General features: G+C 42.8%; 1 protein-coding gene across 3 annotated transcripts in view; it reads left to right on the forward strand.

Annotated features, from left to right (window-relative positions):
* ak7b (adenylate kinase 7b) overlaps positions 1–17237 on the forward strand; it is a 50292-nt gene that overhangs the window by 13191 nt on the left and 19864 nt on the right. The window lies entirely within an intron of this gene.

Consider the following 17237-nt stretch of genomic DNA (forward strand, 5'->3'; position numbering starts at 1 on the left):
CAAGGTGAATTTACAGAAAGAGCAACACAATATGACTAAGTAGTGCAGTGGGATAAACAGTGCAAAAGTCGTCAGGTGGATGACAGAACAAGGTACAGTGTCTGTGCTAAAGTGACAGAGCAGAGCAGTGTTTGTTGGAGTTAATGAGTCTGATGGCAGATGGGAAGAAGCTGTTTTTATGGTGTGAGGTTCTAGTCCGAGTGGACCATAACCTCCTGCCTGAGGGAAGTGGCACTAAGGAGTCCACAGTGAATACTGGGGTGTCTGTCAGCCTTGTGGGGTTCCGGTGCTGGTCTCAGTGGAACTGAGACTTTCCGAAAGTCAATGATCATCTCCACTGTCTTCTGGGCGTTCAGCTCCAGGTTGTTGTTGCTGCACCAGGATTCCAGACGGTCCACCTCCCTCCAGTGGGCAGACTCGTCTCCGTTCGAGATGAGTCCGATAAGGGTGGTGTCATCCGCAAACTTAACCAGCTTGACAGACTGGTGGTCAGAGGTGCAGCAGTTAGTGTACAGGGAGAAGAGCAGAGGGGAAAGTACACAGCCTTGTGGGGTTCCGGTGCTGGTGGTCCGGGTGTCTGAGACTTCCCTAGCCTCAGGTGCTGCCTCCTATCTGTTAGGAAGTCAGTGATCCACAGACAGATGGAGTCAGGCACGTTCAGCGAGGACAGCTTGTCCTGAAGGAGAGCAGGGTGGATTGTAATTGAAGGCAGAGCTGAAGTCCACAAACAGGATCCTGGCGTAGGTTCCTGGGGAATTCAGATGCTGCAGGATGTAGTGTAGGGCCAAGTTGATTGCATCGTCTACAGATCTGTTAGCTCTGTAGGCAAACTGCAGGGGGTCGAGGAGTGGGGCCGTGATGGTCTTGAGTTGGAGAAGAATCAGTCGTTCAAATGATTTCATGACTTGAGACGTCAACGCCACAGGTCTGTAATCACTGAAACCAGTGATCCTCTGCTTTTTTGGAACTGGGACCATGGTGGAGGATTTGAAGCAGACTGGCACATGACATGACTCCAGTGAGGTGTTGAAAATGTCTGTGAACACAGGAGTCGGCTCATCAGCACAGTGTCTTAGGGTGGAGGGGGAGACACCGTCTGGGCCGGGAGCCTTGCGGGGGTTCAGTTTCCGGAAAATCCTGTTTACATCCTCCTCCAGGATTGCGAGGGCTGGAGATATGGGGGATGTGGTGGGGGTTGAGGGCGGCTTTGATGATGGGTCTTCTGGGTGGTGTGGGGAGGGGGTGTGAGTGACTGTGTTGATGGCTTGAGTGGAGGGGTCAGGGCAGCCTGATGAGTCCTCAAAGTGACAATAGAACTCATTCAGGCTGTTGGCTAGTCGAAGGTCGTCAGTGGAGTGGGGGGATTTAGGCTTGTAGTTGGTGATTTGCCTAAGCCCCTTCCACACAGAGGCTGAGTCGTTGGCAGAGAACTATTGCTGGAGTCTCTCAGAGTACAGTGATTTAGCTCTTCTCACCTCCTTGCTAAACCTGTACTTAGCACTTTTGTAGTTCTCTCTGTCCCCACTTTTAAATGCCAATTCCCTCTGTAGCCTCAGCTGTCTGAGTGTAGCTGTGAACCAGGGTTGGTAGAATACTGTCCTCACAGAACTGTATATATGATGTTACAGTGTCTGTGTACTCGTCCAGACCATCTGTAGCAGCTCTGAACACATCCCAGTCCGTAGAGTCCAAACATGCACGAAGCTCATCCACAGCCTGGCTAGTCCATTTTCTAGATGTTTTTACTACAGGTTTGGAGAGCTTCAGCCTCTGTCTGTACGCGGGAATCAGATGGATCATGACGTGGTCAGATAGTCCAAGAGCAGCACGGGGCACTGTGTGGTATGTTCCGCTTATTGTAGTGTAACAGTGATCAAGCGTGTTTTGGGAATTTGATGTGCTGTTTGTATTTTGGTAGTTCTTTGCTCAGATTTCCTCTATTAAAATCACCAAGGACGATAACTAAAGAGTTCGGATGTTCTCGTTCCACACGCAGAATATGGTCCGCGAGTACACGCTGAGCCTTGTGCACGTACCCACTTGGCGGGATGTAAACACAAGCGAGGATGAATGAATGGAACTCACGCGGAGAGTAGAATGGCTTGCAATTAATAAGTATATATATATGTCAGTCATCATTGACAAACAATGCGACTGGCTGATTTTACTGTCATTAGAAGCTGTAAAACGTAACAAACAGGTTTGATTGAGGGATAATGTGCTTCACAGAAGCTTGCTATGTCAATCTTTATTGAATAAATGACAAAATGAACCGTAAAACGAACCGGATGAAAACTTTTCATGAGGAGGACGATGGTTTTATGGATTTACTCAGGGATAATACGTCTTTTGGACTAAAACGTGGATTCACTATGTTCCCTGGATTCTAACGAAAAAAAGGGTATGCAATACTTGATGTTTCAGTACATGTATGAAGTAACATGACAGAAAAGGTAAGAACTAGCGTTTTTCTAATATTTGTACTCTTGTTAAACATTAAGAAACTGTTGTCGGCTTCCCCTATTATTCCCTATTATACCCTATGCGTGAATATTGTTCCCACAGTATCTATCTCCCCAATGGCACACCCTCTCTTATGGGTCTGTTGTGCGGCTGATCGGAGCTGAAGGACCTTGAAAACCTGTAACTCCAACTCAAAAATCAAACAGTTTTACACTAACAGTTTTAAGCATCTCTTAAAATAAGAATTTTCCTAAATTAAGGGAAAGGGTCCATTGAGTAGTGTGGGTGAGCCTAAAAGCCTATACATACTCTGTGGCCCAGGCCTATACATACTCCGTGAGAGCCGAGAAATTTTTTCTGTCTCCCAGGGCTGTGAGAAAAGAATGACATCATTTTTTTTCTCACAGCCCTGGTTTGGGAGTTCTTGCAGCTTCTTTTTGACACGTCATCTGGTTTTAGTCTCTTTTATTCAATCAGGATAAGGTTCAAATTTCACATAAAGGAAAGAGAACACATTAAATATTAAAATTTAGAACATATACAAATTAGAATTCCAAAATAAAGTCAATTAATTCTTATATCAAATTAATATATTAAAAAAGGAATAAAATTGTTCAAAAGGGTATAGGATTAAGTCATCATTAAAGATGACATTAAAATACATTAAAAGATACATTAAAAATACACAAACAGCTAGAGGATGTCTTCACAGACATCTTCAACATCTCTCTGAGCAGCGCCATCGTCCTGTTGAATCCGACCCGAGTTCCTTAAGTGAGAAAGAACGAGCTGAATCAGAGACTAAATTAACCGGTTTTATTATAAACAGAGATATCTCTGGAGATCAGCACTCTACAGTGAGTCTGTTCCTCAGCCTGTGCCTAGTGCGATCTACATAAAACAGGAAAAACAGTGGTTTTCACAGACAAGAGCCGCTCCCTGGTTGACCTCTCCGTTCCCGCACTGGTTAAGGTCACTTCCTTATAAGGTAAAACTGCCCAATTCCCTTAGTGACAGCTATGCTGCAGGTGCACCCTATATCTGGGGGTCACAGTGTCTTACACAAAAAGGAGGTTACATGGCGCGGCTGTTGTCTCTACATACCATACTTAATTCATAGTAGCAGGACCTATACAACTTTATGCCTTAACCCTCTGGGGTCTGAGGGGGTTTTTGGGGCCTGGACAAATTTTGACATGTCCTGACATTTGTGCTTTTTTCAGTGTTTTTTAAACATATTAATGTCTAAAGTCTGATAACACTGTAATCAGCACAAAATTGGCTACAATAATATGTGAGCTTCAAGTTTATACATTATTGTGTTTTTGAGAAAAAAGTGTTTATGCATGGCTAGTGAAAAACTACAATTTTTTACTCACTGAAATAAGACCATAAAACACAAACAGAACATTGGTTCACAAGACTTTGGAGACCTGCATGTTGTAGGCTAAAGTGTTTACTTCAGAGTGCTGTGAATGTCATCTTGTTCACACATTCACAGAAAACAATACACTGATTTAAATTTTCTAAGACACTTTTTGTCCAGAAAGGCCATATGCAAGAGGGTGTGTCTGAGGATGAATAGTCATGTGATTTACCTGAGAACACAAAAGACGCACTGAACGTCCAGACAAAGGCGCGCATAATGAGCCTTTCAGTCAATGTAGATGGGACGGATTAGTGCTGTACAATACAACACAATGAGGAGCCAAACGATCCTCATTTGAGTTAAAATCAGTGTTTTTACTCTGAGGACAAGCTAAACTATTTGTCTCTGTGTGGAATGTAAGGAGCGCCGCTTCACGTGCGTAACGCGCCATCATCCAAACGCACCGAAAAAGTGAGTAAATTCTATGATGAAGTTTGATATTTTGTGTCATTTCTCGGGGGCGTGCACATATTTACCTGGTTCACCTGAGATTATTTACATGTGAACAGTGGACAGTGTACAAGGCGGGGTCGCATTACCTGTAATGAGGTGAGACAGGAAAAAACGGACTTCTCCTTACGTTCATACGGATTAAATAAAAAGTGATGATTTGTTTTTGACTTGAATTGTTTCACTCAAAAGAAAACATTTCAAGCTTTCTAGCCACATAATTCTTATTTTTATGAGCCACGTATTCGCTGAGATTCTGGTTGTTTTATTTACGCGTCTGTGAAGAGAAATGGCAGAGACAGAAAAGTCCGAGAGCGCACCCTGTCGGCTTTCTTTATTTAAAAAAAGCACAACGTTTTGTTGTTATTATGATGGTATACCACTAAAACTAGACCCTTTACAGATTTGAATGATATGCTTCTTTTATCTGTACGATCAGAATTGACGGAGTAATTTAAGTTTGTTTCGGCCTTATCAGAAAAAGATGCGTCAAAACGCACCGGCGCGTGCGTCGACCCCAGAGGGTTAAATCCTATGTTCTATGAAACCCTTTTCTCAGGTAGTTGCTGCATTCCCACAGTCCCAATGTGCCTAAAGTCAACCACCATCATCCCCGTGCCAAAGAAGTCTCCAGTGTCCTGTCTCAATGACTACCGTCCCGCCTCACTCGCACCCATCATCATCAAGTGCTTCGAGAGGCTCGTCATGAGGCACATTAAGAACCTGCTGCCACCTTCACTTGACCCCATGCAGTTTGCGTATCGTCCAAATCGCTCCACAGGCGATGCCATCAGCACAACCCTCCATCTGGCCGTGTGGTAGAAATTTCTTTAAGTTTGAGAGTTGCTAATTCTCAGAAAACAACCACAAGTGTGATGAATCATCTCAGGTTTAATCACGGGCCCGGAGAGGACGTCCTTGCAGAAGTCCTCTGCCGTCTGTGTTACAAGAGAAGTTTATATACCCTACTTTGGACTAATCCTGAACAGACCCCCACATTGTTTGTTCAGGTACTATCTTCAGTCTTCTTATCATCAAAGAAACAAATTGTTGGCAGTCATTTACAACCTTCTACTCTAAAACACTAAACCAATAAACAGACAGAACCACATACCATGAAAGGGTCAAGCAAACATTCAACCCCCACATTGGTTTACGTCAGTGACCATTTGCTCTGTCTTAAAATCCCACAGCCCTCACACACCTGGACAATAAAGACACTTCCCTACAGTGGGTACGGAAAGTATTCAGACCCCTTTAAATTTTTCACTCTTTGTGTCATTGCAGCCATTTGCCAAAATCAAAAAAGTTCATTTTATTTCTCATTAATGTACACTCAGCACCCCATCTTGACAGAAAAAACCAGAAATGTAGAAATTTTTGCAAACTGAAAATATCACATGGTCATAAGTATTCAGACCCTGTGCTCAGTATTGAGTAGAAGCACCCTTTTGTGCTAGTACAGCCATGAGTCGTCTTGGGGATGATGCAACAAGTTTTTCACACCTGGATTTGGGGATCCTCTGCCATTGTTCCTTGCAGATCCTTTCCAGTTCTGTCAGGTTGGATGGTGAACGTTGGTGGACAGCCATTTTCAGGTCTCTCCAGAGATGCTCAATTGGGTTTAGGTCAGGGCTCTGGCTGGGCCAGTCAAGAACGGTCACAGAGTTGTTCCGAAGCCACTGCTTTGTTATTTTAGCTGTGTGCTTAGGGTCATTGTCCTGTTGAAAGGTGAACCTTCGGCCCAGTCTGAGGTCCTGAGCACTCTGGAAGAGGTTTTCTTCCAGGATATCGCTGTACTTGGCCACATTCATCTTTCCTTCAGTTGCAACCAGTTGTCCTGTCCCTGAAAAACACCCCCACAACATGATGCTCCCACCACCATGTTTCACTGTAAGGATTGTATTGGGCAGTTGATGAGCAGTGCCTGGTTTTCTCCACACATACCGCTTAGAATTAATGCCAAAAAGTTCAATCTTGGTCTCATCAGACCAGAGAATCTTATTTCTCATAGTCTGGGAGTTCTTCATGTGGTTTTTGGCAAACTCTATGCAGGCTTCCATGTGTTTTGCACTGAGGAGAGGCTTCCGTCAGGCCACTTTGCCATAAAGCCCCGACTGGTGGAGGGCTGCAGTGATAGTTGACTTTGTGGAACTTTCTCCCATCTCCCTATTGCATCTCTGGAGCTCAGCCACAGTGATCTTTGGGTTCTTCTTTACCTCTCTCACCAAGGCTCTTCTCCCACGATTGCTCAGTTTGGCTGGACGGCCAGGTCTAGGAAGAGTTCTAGTCGTCCCAAACTTTTTCCATTTGAGGATTATGGAGGCCACTGTGCTCTTAGGAACCTTGAGTGCTGCAGAAATTCTTTTGTAACCTTGGATAGATCTGTGCCTTGCCACAATTCTGTCTCTGAGCTCCTTGGGCAGTTCCTTTGACCTCATGATTCTCATTTACTCTGACATGCACTGTGAGCTGTAAGGTCTTATATAGACAGGTGTGTGCTTTTCCTAATCAAGTCCAATCAGTTTAATTAAACACAGCTGGACTCACAATGAAGGAGCAGAACCATCTCAAGAAGGATCAGAAGAAATGGACAACATGTGAGTTAAATATGAGTGTCACTGCAAAGGGTCTGAATACTTATGACCATGTGATATTTCAATTTCAGTTTTTCTTTTTTAATAAATTTGCAAAAATTTCTACATTTCTGTTTATTTCTGTCAAGATGGGGTGCTGAGTGTATATTAATGAGAAATAAAATGAACTTTTTTGATTTTGGCAAATGGCTGCAATGACACAAAGAGTGAAAAATTTAATGGGGTCTGAATACTTTCTGTACCCACTGTACGAATGCTGTTCATTGACTTCAGTTCAGCATTCAACACGATCATTCCTCAGCACCTGATCAAGAAGCTGAGTCTGCTAGGCATCAACACCTCCCTCTGTAACTGGATCCTGGATTTCCTGACTGGAAGACCTCAGTCAGTCCGGATCGGGAACAGCATCTCTAGCACCACCAGATTGAACACTGGAGCTCCTCAGGGCTGTGTGCTCAGTCCACTGCTGTTCACTCTGCTGACTCATGACTGTGTAGCAATGCACAGCTCTAATCATATCATCAAGTTTGCCGATGACACGACAGTGGTGGGTCTCATCAGCAAGAACAACGAGTCAGCATATAGAGACGAGGTACAACAACTAGCAGCCTGGTTTAAAGTCAATAACCTGTCCCTGAACGTCGACAAGACCAAAGAGATGGTTGTTGATTTCACAAGAGCAAAGAGTGACCATTCTCCACTGAACATCAATGGGTCCATCGTGGAGATCGTCAAGAGCACCAAATTCCTTGGTATTCACCTGGCGGAGGATCTCACCTGGTCACCAGCTCCATCACCAGGAAAGCCCAGCAGCGTCTCTACTTCCTGCGAAGGCTGAGGAAGGCTCATCTTCCACCTTCCATCCTGTCCACCTTCTACAGAGGGACCATCGAGAGCATCCTGAGCAGTTGCATCACTGCCTGGTTTGGGAATTGCACCATCTCGGACCAAGACCAAGACCCTTCAGCATATAGTGAGGACAGCAGAGATCATCGGAGTCTCTCTTCCCTCTATCACAGACATTTACTCCACACGCTGCATCCACAAAGCTAACAGCATTATGGGTGATTCCACACATCCCTCATACACACTCTTCACCCTTCTGCCATCTGGAAAGAGGTACCGAAGCATTCGGACCCGCACAACCAGACTGTTAAACACTTTCTTCCATCAGGCAATCAGGCATCTCAACAGAGAACTGAGCTGAACTGGACACACACACGCACATGCCACTTTACATTTATATTTATATTAATCCTGTTTACATTTGTCACTTTAATATCTGCAACCACTGTACATACTACTCTTTGCACATTGTCTACCACTGTCTTACCATGATTGTGGCACATTTACTGTTTTTTCTTTGCACAAACTCAGCCTATATGTTGTTGTCGGCACTGTCTTGTCTTGCCTTGTCTTCCTGTGCACTTCGGTTGTATGTTAAGTTCTTTAAAATGCACCTTAAGTATAGTTTAATTTTTCTTAGTTGAATCTTTTTTTTTTTTTTTAAATTATAATTTTGTTTTTGTCATAGCTCTATGTTTGTCTGCATCACTGCACTTTGTCTGTGTAGCACCTCTGGTCTTGGAGGAATGTTGTTTCGCTTCACTGTGTACTGCGTCTGCTATATATGGTTGAAGTGACAATAAAGCTTCTTTGACTTGACTTTGACTTGAGATGATTAAAATAAAATATAAAAATATCAGTTAAATCAAAAAAGCTTACATCTAGTTGTTAAAAAAGTAAAAAAATAAGAAAATTATAATTATTGTAATTATATAATTAGAATTCCATCCATCCATCCATCCATCTTCTTCCGCTTATCTGGGGCCGGGTCATGGGGGCAATAGCCGAATCAGGGATACCCAGACTTCCTTCTCCCTGGACTTCCTCCAGCTCTTCCGGGGGGACACCGAGGCGTTCCCAGGCCAGCTGGGAGACATAGTCCCTCCAGCGTGTCCTGGGTCTTCCCCGGGGCCTCCTCCTGGTGGGACATGCCCAGAACACCTCCCCAGGAAGGCGCCCGAAACAGATGCCCGAGCCACCTCAACTGACTCCTCTCGATGAATTGAACATTAAAATTTCTGTAAATAATAATAATAATAATAAAATTGCAGCAAATAGAAGTAAATATACTATTGAAGGTAGAGGTCACAAAAGCCAAGGTTGGACACTAAGGAGGGAGAGGTGGATTTGTACAGGCGGAGAGACAGAGATGGGAAGGATGTGCAGCAGGTTAGGGTGATTAAGGACAGGGATGGAAATGTGTGAGGAAGGCATTGAAGAGGATGAAGAGTGAGAAAGGCAGTTGGTCCTGATGACATATCTGTGGAGGTATGGAAGTGTTTAGTAGAGGTGGCAGTAGAGTTTTTGACTGGGCTATTTAACAAGGTCTTGGAGAGTGAGAGGATACCTGAGGAATGGAGGAGAAGTGTACTGGTGCCCATCTTTAAGAACAAGGGAGACGTGTAGAGTTGTGGAAACTACAGAGGAATAAAGCTGATGATTCACACAATGAAGTTATGGGAAAGAGTAGTGGAGGCTAGGCTGAGGTCAGATGTGAGCATTTGCGAGCAGCAGTATGGTTTCATGCCAAGAAAGAGCACCACAGATGCAATATTTGCTTTGAGAATGCTGATACAGAGAGAATACAGAGAAGGCCAGAAGGAGCTGCATTGTGTCTTTGTAGATTTGGAAAAAACGTATGACGGGGTGCCGAGAGAGGTGCTGTGGTTTTGTATGAGGAAGTCTGGAGTAGCAGAGAAGTATGTTCAAGTGGTGCAGGACATGTATGAGAGCTGTAAGACAATCGTGAGGTGTGCTGTAGGGGTGACAGAGGACTTCAAGGTGGAGGTGGGACTGCACCAAGGGCTGGCTTTGAGCCCCTTCTTGTTTGCTGTGGTGATGGGCAGGCTGACAGATGAGGTTAGACAGGAATCTCTGTGGACCATGATGTTTGCAGATGATATTGTCATCTGTAGTGAGAGCAGGGAGCAGGTGGAGGAAAATCTAGAGAGGTGGAGGTTTGCTCTGGAAAGGAGAGGAATGAAGGTTAGCCGCAGTAAAACAGAGTACATGTGTGTAAATGAGAGGGGAAGTAGAACGGTGAGGTTACAGGGAGTAGAGGTGAAGAAGGTGGAGAATTTTAAGTAAGGTCAACAGTCAAGAGGAATGGAGAGTGTGGAAAAGAAGTGAAGAGACGTGTGCAAGCATGTTGGAACATGTGGAGGAAAGTGTCAGGTGTGAAGTGTGACAAAAGAGTGTCAACAAGAATGAAAGGAAAGGTGTACAAGACAGTGGTGAGACCAGCAATGTTGTATGGTTTAGAGACAGTGGCACTGAGAAAAAGACAGGAGGCAGAGCTCGAGGTAGCAGAACTGAAGATGTTGAGGTTCTCTTTGGGAGTGACGAGGATGGATAGGATCAGGAATGAGTACATCAGAGGGACAGCTCATGTTAGATGGTTTGGAGAAAAAGCCAGGGAAGCCAGATTGAGGTGGTTTGGACATGTTCAGAGAAGGAACAGTGAATACATTGGTAAAAGTGATTGACATCTGTATGGCTCGCGGCAGAACTGAAGAAAAAGCTCTAAAAGGCCAGTTTTTATAGGGTTTTTGTTCCTGCTTACTGAGCCCTTTCTGAAGAAGTACGTGCTGTGCAGACAGCACATATTTAAAAATGACATGCACGTAACTAATACTTCGACAGGTACTGACCGTAGGTGTCAGACCTTAAGATGCTAACCAACAGGTCTAAAAGGTCAGGACACATCCCTGCTATTGGTTAGAATAGTTAAATGTTAGTGCTTTGTTCTATAGCAGGGGTATTCAACTAAAATTTAAAGAGGTCCAGCAAAGGTCTGGAAGATCACAGTGTCTAACTAGTATGTGTGATATATATTTGAGTAGCCTAGTAGTTTTATCAACATCTGCATGTAATCAATACCTGACTGTCAAATCAAATGAATTCATAATCTTTATGTTGTGTCTCATAATGGCGTTTCACATTGGCACTTTTAATAAGTGAACATATGAGACACACTGGTTTAGTGTTCCCAGTGGGAAGTATGAGCAGAAATGAGTCTGTCCATTCCGGATTAAATGTTCTATTTTCGCTGTCCACTTTTCTTTTTTTTGGAGGGCGCCATTTGTTCCTTATTTTTCTCTCCCTTTCTCCATTTCACTCGCCTGTTTCTCTCCCTTTGTTTTCTACATGTATCGCCTTTTGTCTTTTTCTTTTTCTTTGTAACCGTCTTTTCATGTGTAACTTGCCTCTAGCCCTGTTTACACCGTAGAGTCGTAATGTTTACCGACTGGAATGCACAGACTTGATTGGCTGAGTGGTATCACGTGGGATGGCTCAACTCGCATGCAATTGGTCTGTGCGTTTCCACTACCGTAAAGTCTACAAAAGCCGGTAGTAATAAAAGCACCCCGTTAGGTTTTAAATCATAACCTTCTCTTTTGGCTGTAGGTACCGGTCCGTATGGGGCAGCTTTTGGGTCCGCACCCGGACCGCGGTCCGCCTGTTAGTGACCTAGATTCTATAGCAACAGTTTGACTGTGCAAGCTTGGAGATGAGGCCCACCTGCTTGTTGGAAGGTTGGGGTGGCTAGCGTATATTAGAGTCACCTTGCAAAAAGCTATGATATTATTTTCACGGTTTGTGCTTTGAGCCAGGTGCTTTGATGTTTCTTGCCGTCTTGCACAACCATTGTAGCTACCCCTGCGGCAGGTGCAGGTTTCCTGTTTGCACTGACAGCCTTAAGTTCAAAAGTTTATGCAATTTTAGCACTATCTGTTGTCTGTGTTAAGCTGTGCCTCATTAAGTTTTTAAAGAAACTCTTTATCAACTTTTTATCATTTTTATTATTGAGCTGGTCAAACCTACAGCCCTGTTGAATAAATCTAACAGGATTGTAGAGCTGTTTTTAGCTGTAGAGAGTTTTTAAAAAAAAATATTTTTATCCTCAAACATGAACTCCAGGGCGAACCTGGCATCATGCACTAATTTGCCAGGCCAGAGAAATCTGCACGTTACCACTCTTAATTCCACCTATTTCAACAAACTTTTTCTGATAGCAGCATGAAAGATATCCTACTGACAATAACACTAACATTGCACTGGACTGTAGACAAATTAGTCCTCATATGGTTTTATTACATTATTAGACAAAATTTGCATGATATTAAGAGGTTTCTTTACCACAGCAGGTAAAACTGAACGTCTGAATGATTTTATTAATCAGAACCACACTGTGATTTTGCAGATGCATGCAGGTCACTGAAAAAGACCTTGGAATCAAATAGTAATTGCATACCTTACCTTACCTTACCTTTATTTATTTGGTCTCGCCATGAATAAAAGGTCTTACTGTTCATTGACATGGACAAAGCTATTTCATATGATAAATAGTAAAACTTAGAATAAACTGCAAGAACGGGCAATGGCATATATACTTTCTTCCCAATCGCTCTTTTTTTTATTGGTTTATTTGTTGTATTTAAGACAACAAAGGATCACACACAACATCCCCGAGAAGAACACATGCACACCTTTTTAAAAAAAAAAGGGGGTATAAAGATCCAAAACATCAACAGGTGGCATTACAGTCTACAAACATTGGGAAACAGAGTGTACAGTGTCTTTTAAGTTTGTCCATCAGACTGATGACCAGTTGCCAGATCTTATAAAATACTCTCTCGCAATTTGACAAAGTGAATCTGATTTTCTCCAAGTTGAGCACATTTTCAAATTCTTTTAGCCACATTTCAAAAGTAGAAGGGTAATCAGACTTCCAACAAAGTTGGCCAGGAGAGTGAATAGTGCCACAATCTGTGCCTCATTCTTGTCTCTCACCCAACCTGGTTCTGTCACCCTAAACAGTGCTGTAAGAGGGTTGCTATGAACACCCATGCCAGTAGCGTTAGTAAGGAAGTCAAACAGCTGATTCCAAAAAAGTTGCAATTTTCTGCATTGGAAGGAAAGGTGAGATCAAGTTCCCTGGTCCCTTGAGCATTTAACACAAAGAGCTGAAACGTACTTAGCATCTTCAGCTTAGCAGGGAAGAAATGTAGCATATGCACAAAATTAAGTTGATTCAGATTATGCCTGGCATTTATGGAACTATAGTAGACATTTTTGATGCATTTTTGCCACACTTCATTTTTAACTTATACCCCCAGTTCCTCCTGCCACTGCTCCCTTAAAGTATTTGATGATGGGCTGTGTATGTTCTGTAGAACATTATAAAGGTGGGAGACTGCTCCTCTAGACACATACAAAAAGCTGTCAGGCGTTGAATGTTGTGGAATCAACTCGTAGTGTGGGATATTAACTCTAAGAAAGTGTTGCAACTGTAAAAATAAAAAAAAGTGAATTAGATGAAATTGCGAGGTACCCATTAATATACATATCCTTGAGAAAGGAAATGCCCCTTTCACGCCACTACCTAAATGCGATGTCTTCCAGCCCAGGCCTGAAGGCATGATTATCACATATGGGGGCATTCCAATACATTTTAGGTCCCTCTAGTGTCCCCAGTATCTGGTTCCAGACTTTCAGTGAATTCTGTATAATAGGATATTTGCCATATTGCACATTTTTTCATCTTCATCGGGCTATTCAGCAGGGCTGGAAGACAGGAGTGTCTGCAACATAAATGTTCTATCAGCAACCATTATGACTCTTCCAGATCTGCACCTGGTTTACACCTACGCCAACAGGAAAAAATGTTTAAGTGAGCCATATAATACAATTTAAAATGGGGGAGTCCAAGACCACCACTGGCCTTAATTGAGGTGTTTTCTAGAAACCCTAGGGACCTTGCCCAACCAGATAAAGGAGAACACAATGGAATCCTATATATATATAATTTGGACAGTAGTACCATTTTGATGGTATTCATTCTCCCCACCATTGAAATAGCCAGTGTAGTCCAGAATTCAATATTTTTCTCTAATTGATTGACTTTTTTATCCAAGGTTTGTTTTAATAGTTGTGAGGTACTCAAATTAATCCAATACTATTTTGAAATGGGGTGTTCCCCAAATCAGCCATAGGCTCACTTTTTGTCCAATTTATCTTGTATCCTGAAAAGAGGCCAAATTCATTAATCAGCTGTAGTAAGGAACTGATCGATATGTATAAGATTACATCATCCACATAAGTAGAAAACTTATGAGAAATACCTTGATGTTTTATTGGCAGCATTTAAGAACTTAACTGAGTACAAGCTGCTAATGGTTCTAAGACTACGGCAAAAATAAAAAGTGAAAAAGGATCCCCCTGACATGTACCTGTTAACGTCAGTAATGACGGAATAGGAGAGGACCCAAAGGCAGATTCAAAAACAGTGAGTCAGTTTATTTAAACACAAAATCACTGGAGGTCAATCCACAACATAAAACTCTCCAGGTGCTCGGGACAATCCCTTGCGGAAGTACGGGGCAACGGATGCCTTGCTCAGACTGCGTGGCTCGAGGATGACAGGGTCAGGCACACCACAGGTAACTGCTGACATGCAGGGACCGCGTGTAGTTAACGGGAAGAACTGGCGACGCTGGAGAGATGAACCAGAGCTATTATTGGAGATGGTGAGTAATTGGAACCAGGTGACGCTCATCAGCAGCAACCGTTCTCTTGTGGCACACCTGCAGACTATACACATGGGGAGACAGCACAACACACACTGAGGTAGAAAGGGAATGGAGACACAAGGCAACTGGGAGGACCGGTACTGCCGCCTCATGACAGTACCCCTGTATAGCCTAAAAGGCTTGGATATTATTTGTCATGTGTTATCACGGAAGCTGTTGGTTCTTTGTGCAAGCTTCTAATCCAATTTATAAAAAAATCCCTGAATCCAAATTTACACAGCAACATACAGTCATGGCCAAAAATATCGGCACCCTTGCAATTCTGTCAGAAAATCCAACGCTTCTCTCAGAAAATTGCTCAAATTGCAAATCTTTTAGTATTGGCGTGCTTATTGTTTTTGTTTGCACTGCAACAAAACAAAAAACGGAAGAAAAGTCAAACTTGATCAAATTTTACACAGAACTCAAAAATGGACTGGACAAAATTATTGGCACCATGTCAAAATTGTAAGAAATTACTTTTCAAACATGATGCTTGTGTAATTTGTATTTAGACACACCTGTGGCAAGTAACAGGTGTGGGCAATATAATAATCACACTTGCAACCAGTTAAAATGGAGAAAAGTTGACTTAACCTTTATGTTGTGTGTCACACTGAACATGGAGAAAAGAAAGAAGTGTAAAGAGTTGTCTGTGGATTTGAGAGAAAAAATTGTGGAAAAACATGGACAATCTCAAGGCTACATGTCCATTTCCAGAGATCTTAATGTCCCTGTGTCCACTGTGAGCTTTACAGCCCATGGCACTGTAGCTAACCTCCCTGGACGTGGACAGAAGAGCAAAATTAATGAAAAATTACAACTTACGATTGTTCAAATAGTGGATAAAGAACCCTGATTAACTTCCAAATTCAAGCTGATGTGCAGACAGGGTGCAACAGTGTCAGCTAGCATTATTTGTCACCCTCTGAATGAAAATGGATGCTATGGTAGGAGACCCAGGAGACCCACATTGTGACACCACTGCTGACAAAGGCATAAAAAAGCAAGACTGGAGTTTGCCAAAACTTCTGTGACAAAACCACAATCTTTCTGGGATGTACTGTGGACAGATGAGACAAAAGTCGAGGTTTTTGGTAAAGGACATCATGACACTGTTAACAGAAAAAGAAATGAGGCCTTCAAAGAAAAGAAGAAGCCCCTACAGTCAAACATGGTGAAGGTTCAAAGATGTTTTAGGGTTGCTTTGCTGCTTCTGGCACTGGATGCCTTGACTGTGTGAACAGTAATCATGAAATCTGATGATTACCAAAGAATTTTGGGGCGCAACCTAGTGGCCAGTGTCAGAAAGCTGTGTCTCCACCACAGGTCATGGGTCTTCCAGCAGGATAATGACCCGAAACACAGAAATGGTTACAAACAAAGCTCTGAAGAGTTCTGAAATGGCCAGCAGTGAGTCCAGATCTGAATCCCATAGAACTCCTATGGAGAGATTTCAAAACAGCAGTTGGGACAAGGCATCCTTCAAATCTGAATGACCTGGAGCAGTTTGCAAAAGAAGAATGGTCCAAAATTCCAGTAGAGTGGTGTAAGAAACTCATTCATGGTTACAGGAAGTGATTGATTTCGGTTATTTTTTCCAAAGGGGGTGCTACCAAATATTAAGTTAACGGTGCCAACAATTGTCCAGTGCATTTTTTGGGTTCTGTGTGGAATTGTATCAGATTTGACTTTTCTTCTGTTTTTTTGTGTTATTCCAATGCAAACAACAACAAAAATTAATATGTGAGTACCAAAACATTTGCAACTGCAACAATTTTCCAACAGGATTGCAAGGGTGCCGATATTTTTGGCCATGAAAAAATTGTGGAAAAACATGGACAATCTCAAGGCTACATGTCCATCTCCAGAGATCTTAATGTCCCTGTGTCCAATGTGGCACATTATATATGGCCATTATATATTATATAATGGTCGCTATTGACCTAATGGTCGCAGAGGAGAGGCAGTACCAGGAGGTCGAAACAGGAACTTTTATTTTCCGCACAGGGAGATCGCATACAGTGAATAGTGTCGGGCCTTAACAGCTATATGGCCATTCACCCTGATCAAAAGCTTTTTCAGCATCCAAAGATATTCAGTTCACTTCAATTCAATTCAGTTTTATTTGTATAGCACCAAATCACAATTCAATCATTTCAAGGCACTTTACAAAACAAAAACAACCCAAAATCCGTTATGAGCAGCACTTCAAAAAAGCGGAGAGGGAAAACTCCCTTTAACGGAAGAAAAAAACCTCCAGTAGAACCAGGCTCAGTTTGGGCGGCCATCTGCCTCGACCGGTTGGGGTGAGTGGATAGAGGAGAGAGAATAGACATTTATAGACAATAGACAATTGGGCCACTTTCTGGGGAAAACCCGGTCTGATAGCGAGAGATGGCATCCATCCCACTTTGAATGGTGCAGCTCTCATCTCTAGGAATTTGGCCGAGTTTCTTAGCCAACCTAAAGCCTGACAATCCAGGGTGGGGACCGGGATGCAGAGACTCAGTCTAAAACGCTTCTCTGCAGTTTCCTTAGAGCCGCCGCCCCCTTCAAACCACATAGAGACTGTGTCTGCCCCTCGAACATATAAATCAAACAAATCAGAAGTTAACAGAAGAGGAGTTATTCATAAAAACTTAATAAAAATTAAGACCA

Source organism: Mastacembelus armatus, chromosome 22, assembly GCF_900324485.2.
Source record: "Mastacembelus armatus chromosome 22, fMasArm1.2, whole genome shotgun sequence".
NCBI classification, from domain to species: domain Eukaryota; kingdom Metazoa; phylum Chordata; class Actinopteri; order Synbranchiformes; family Mastacembelidae; genus Mastacembelus; species Mastacembelus armatus.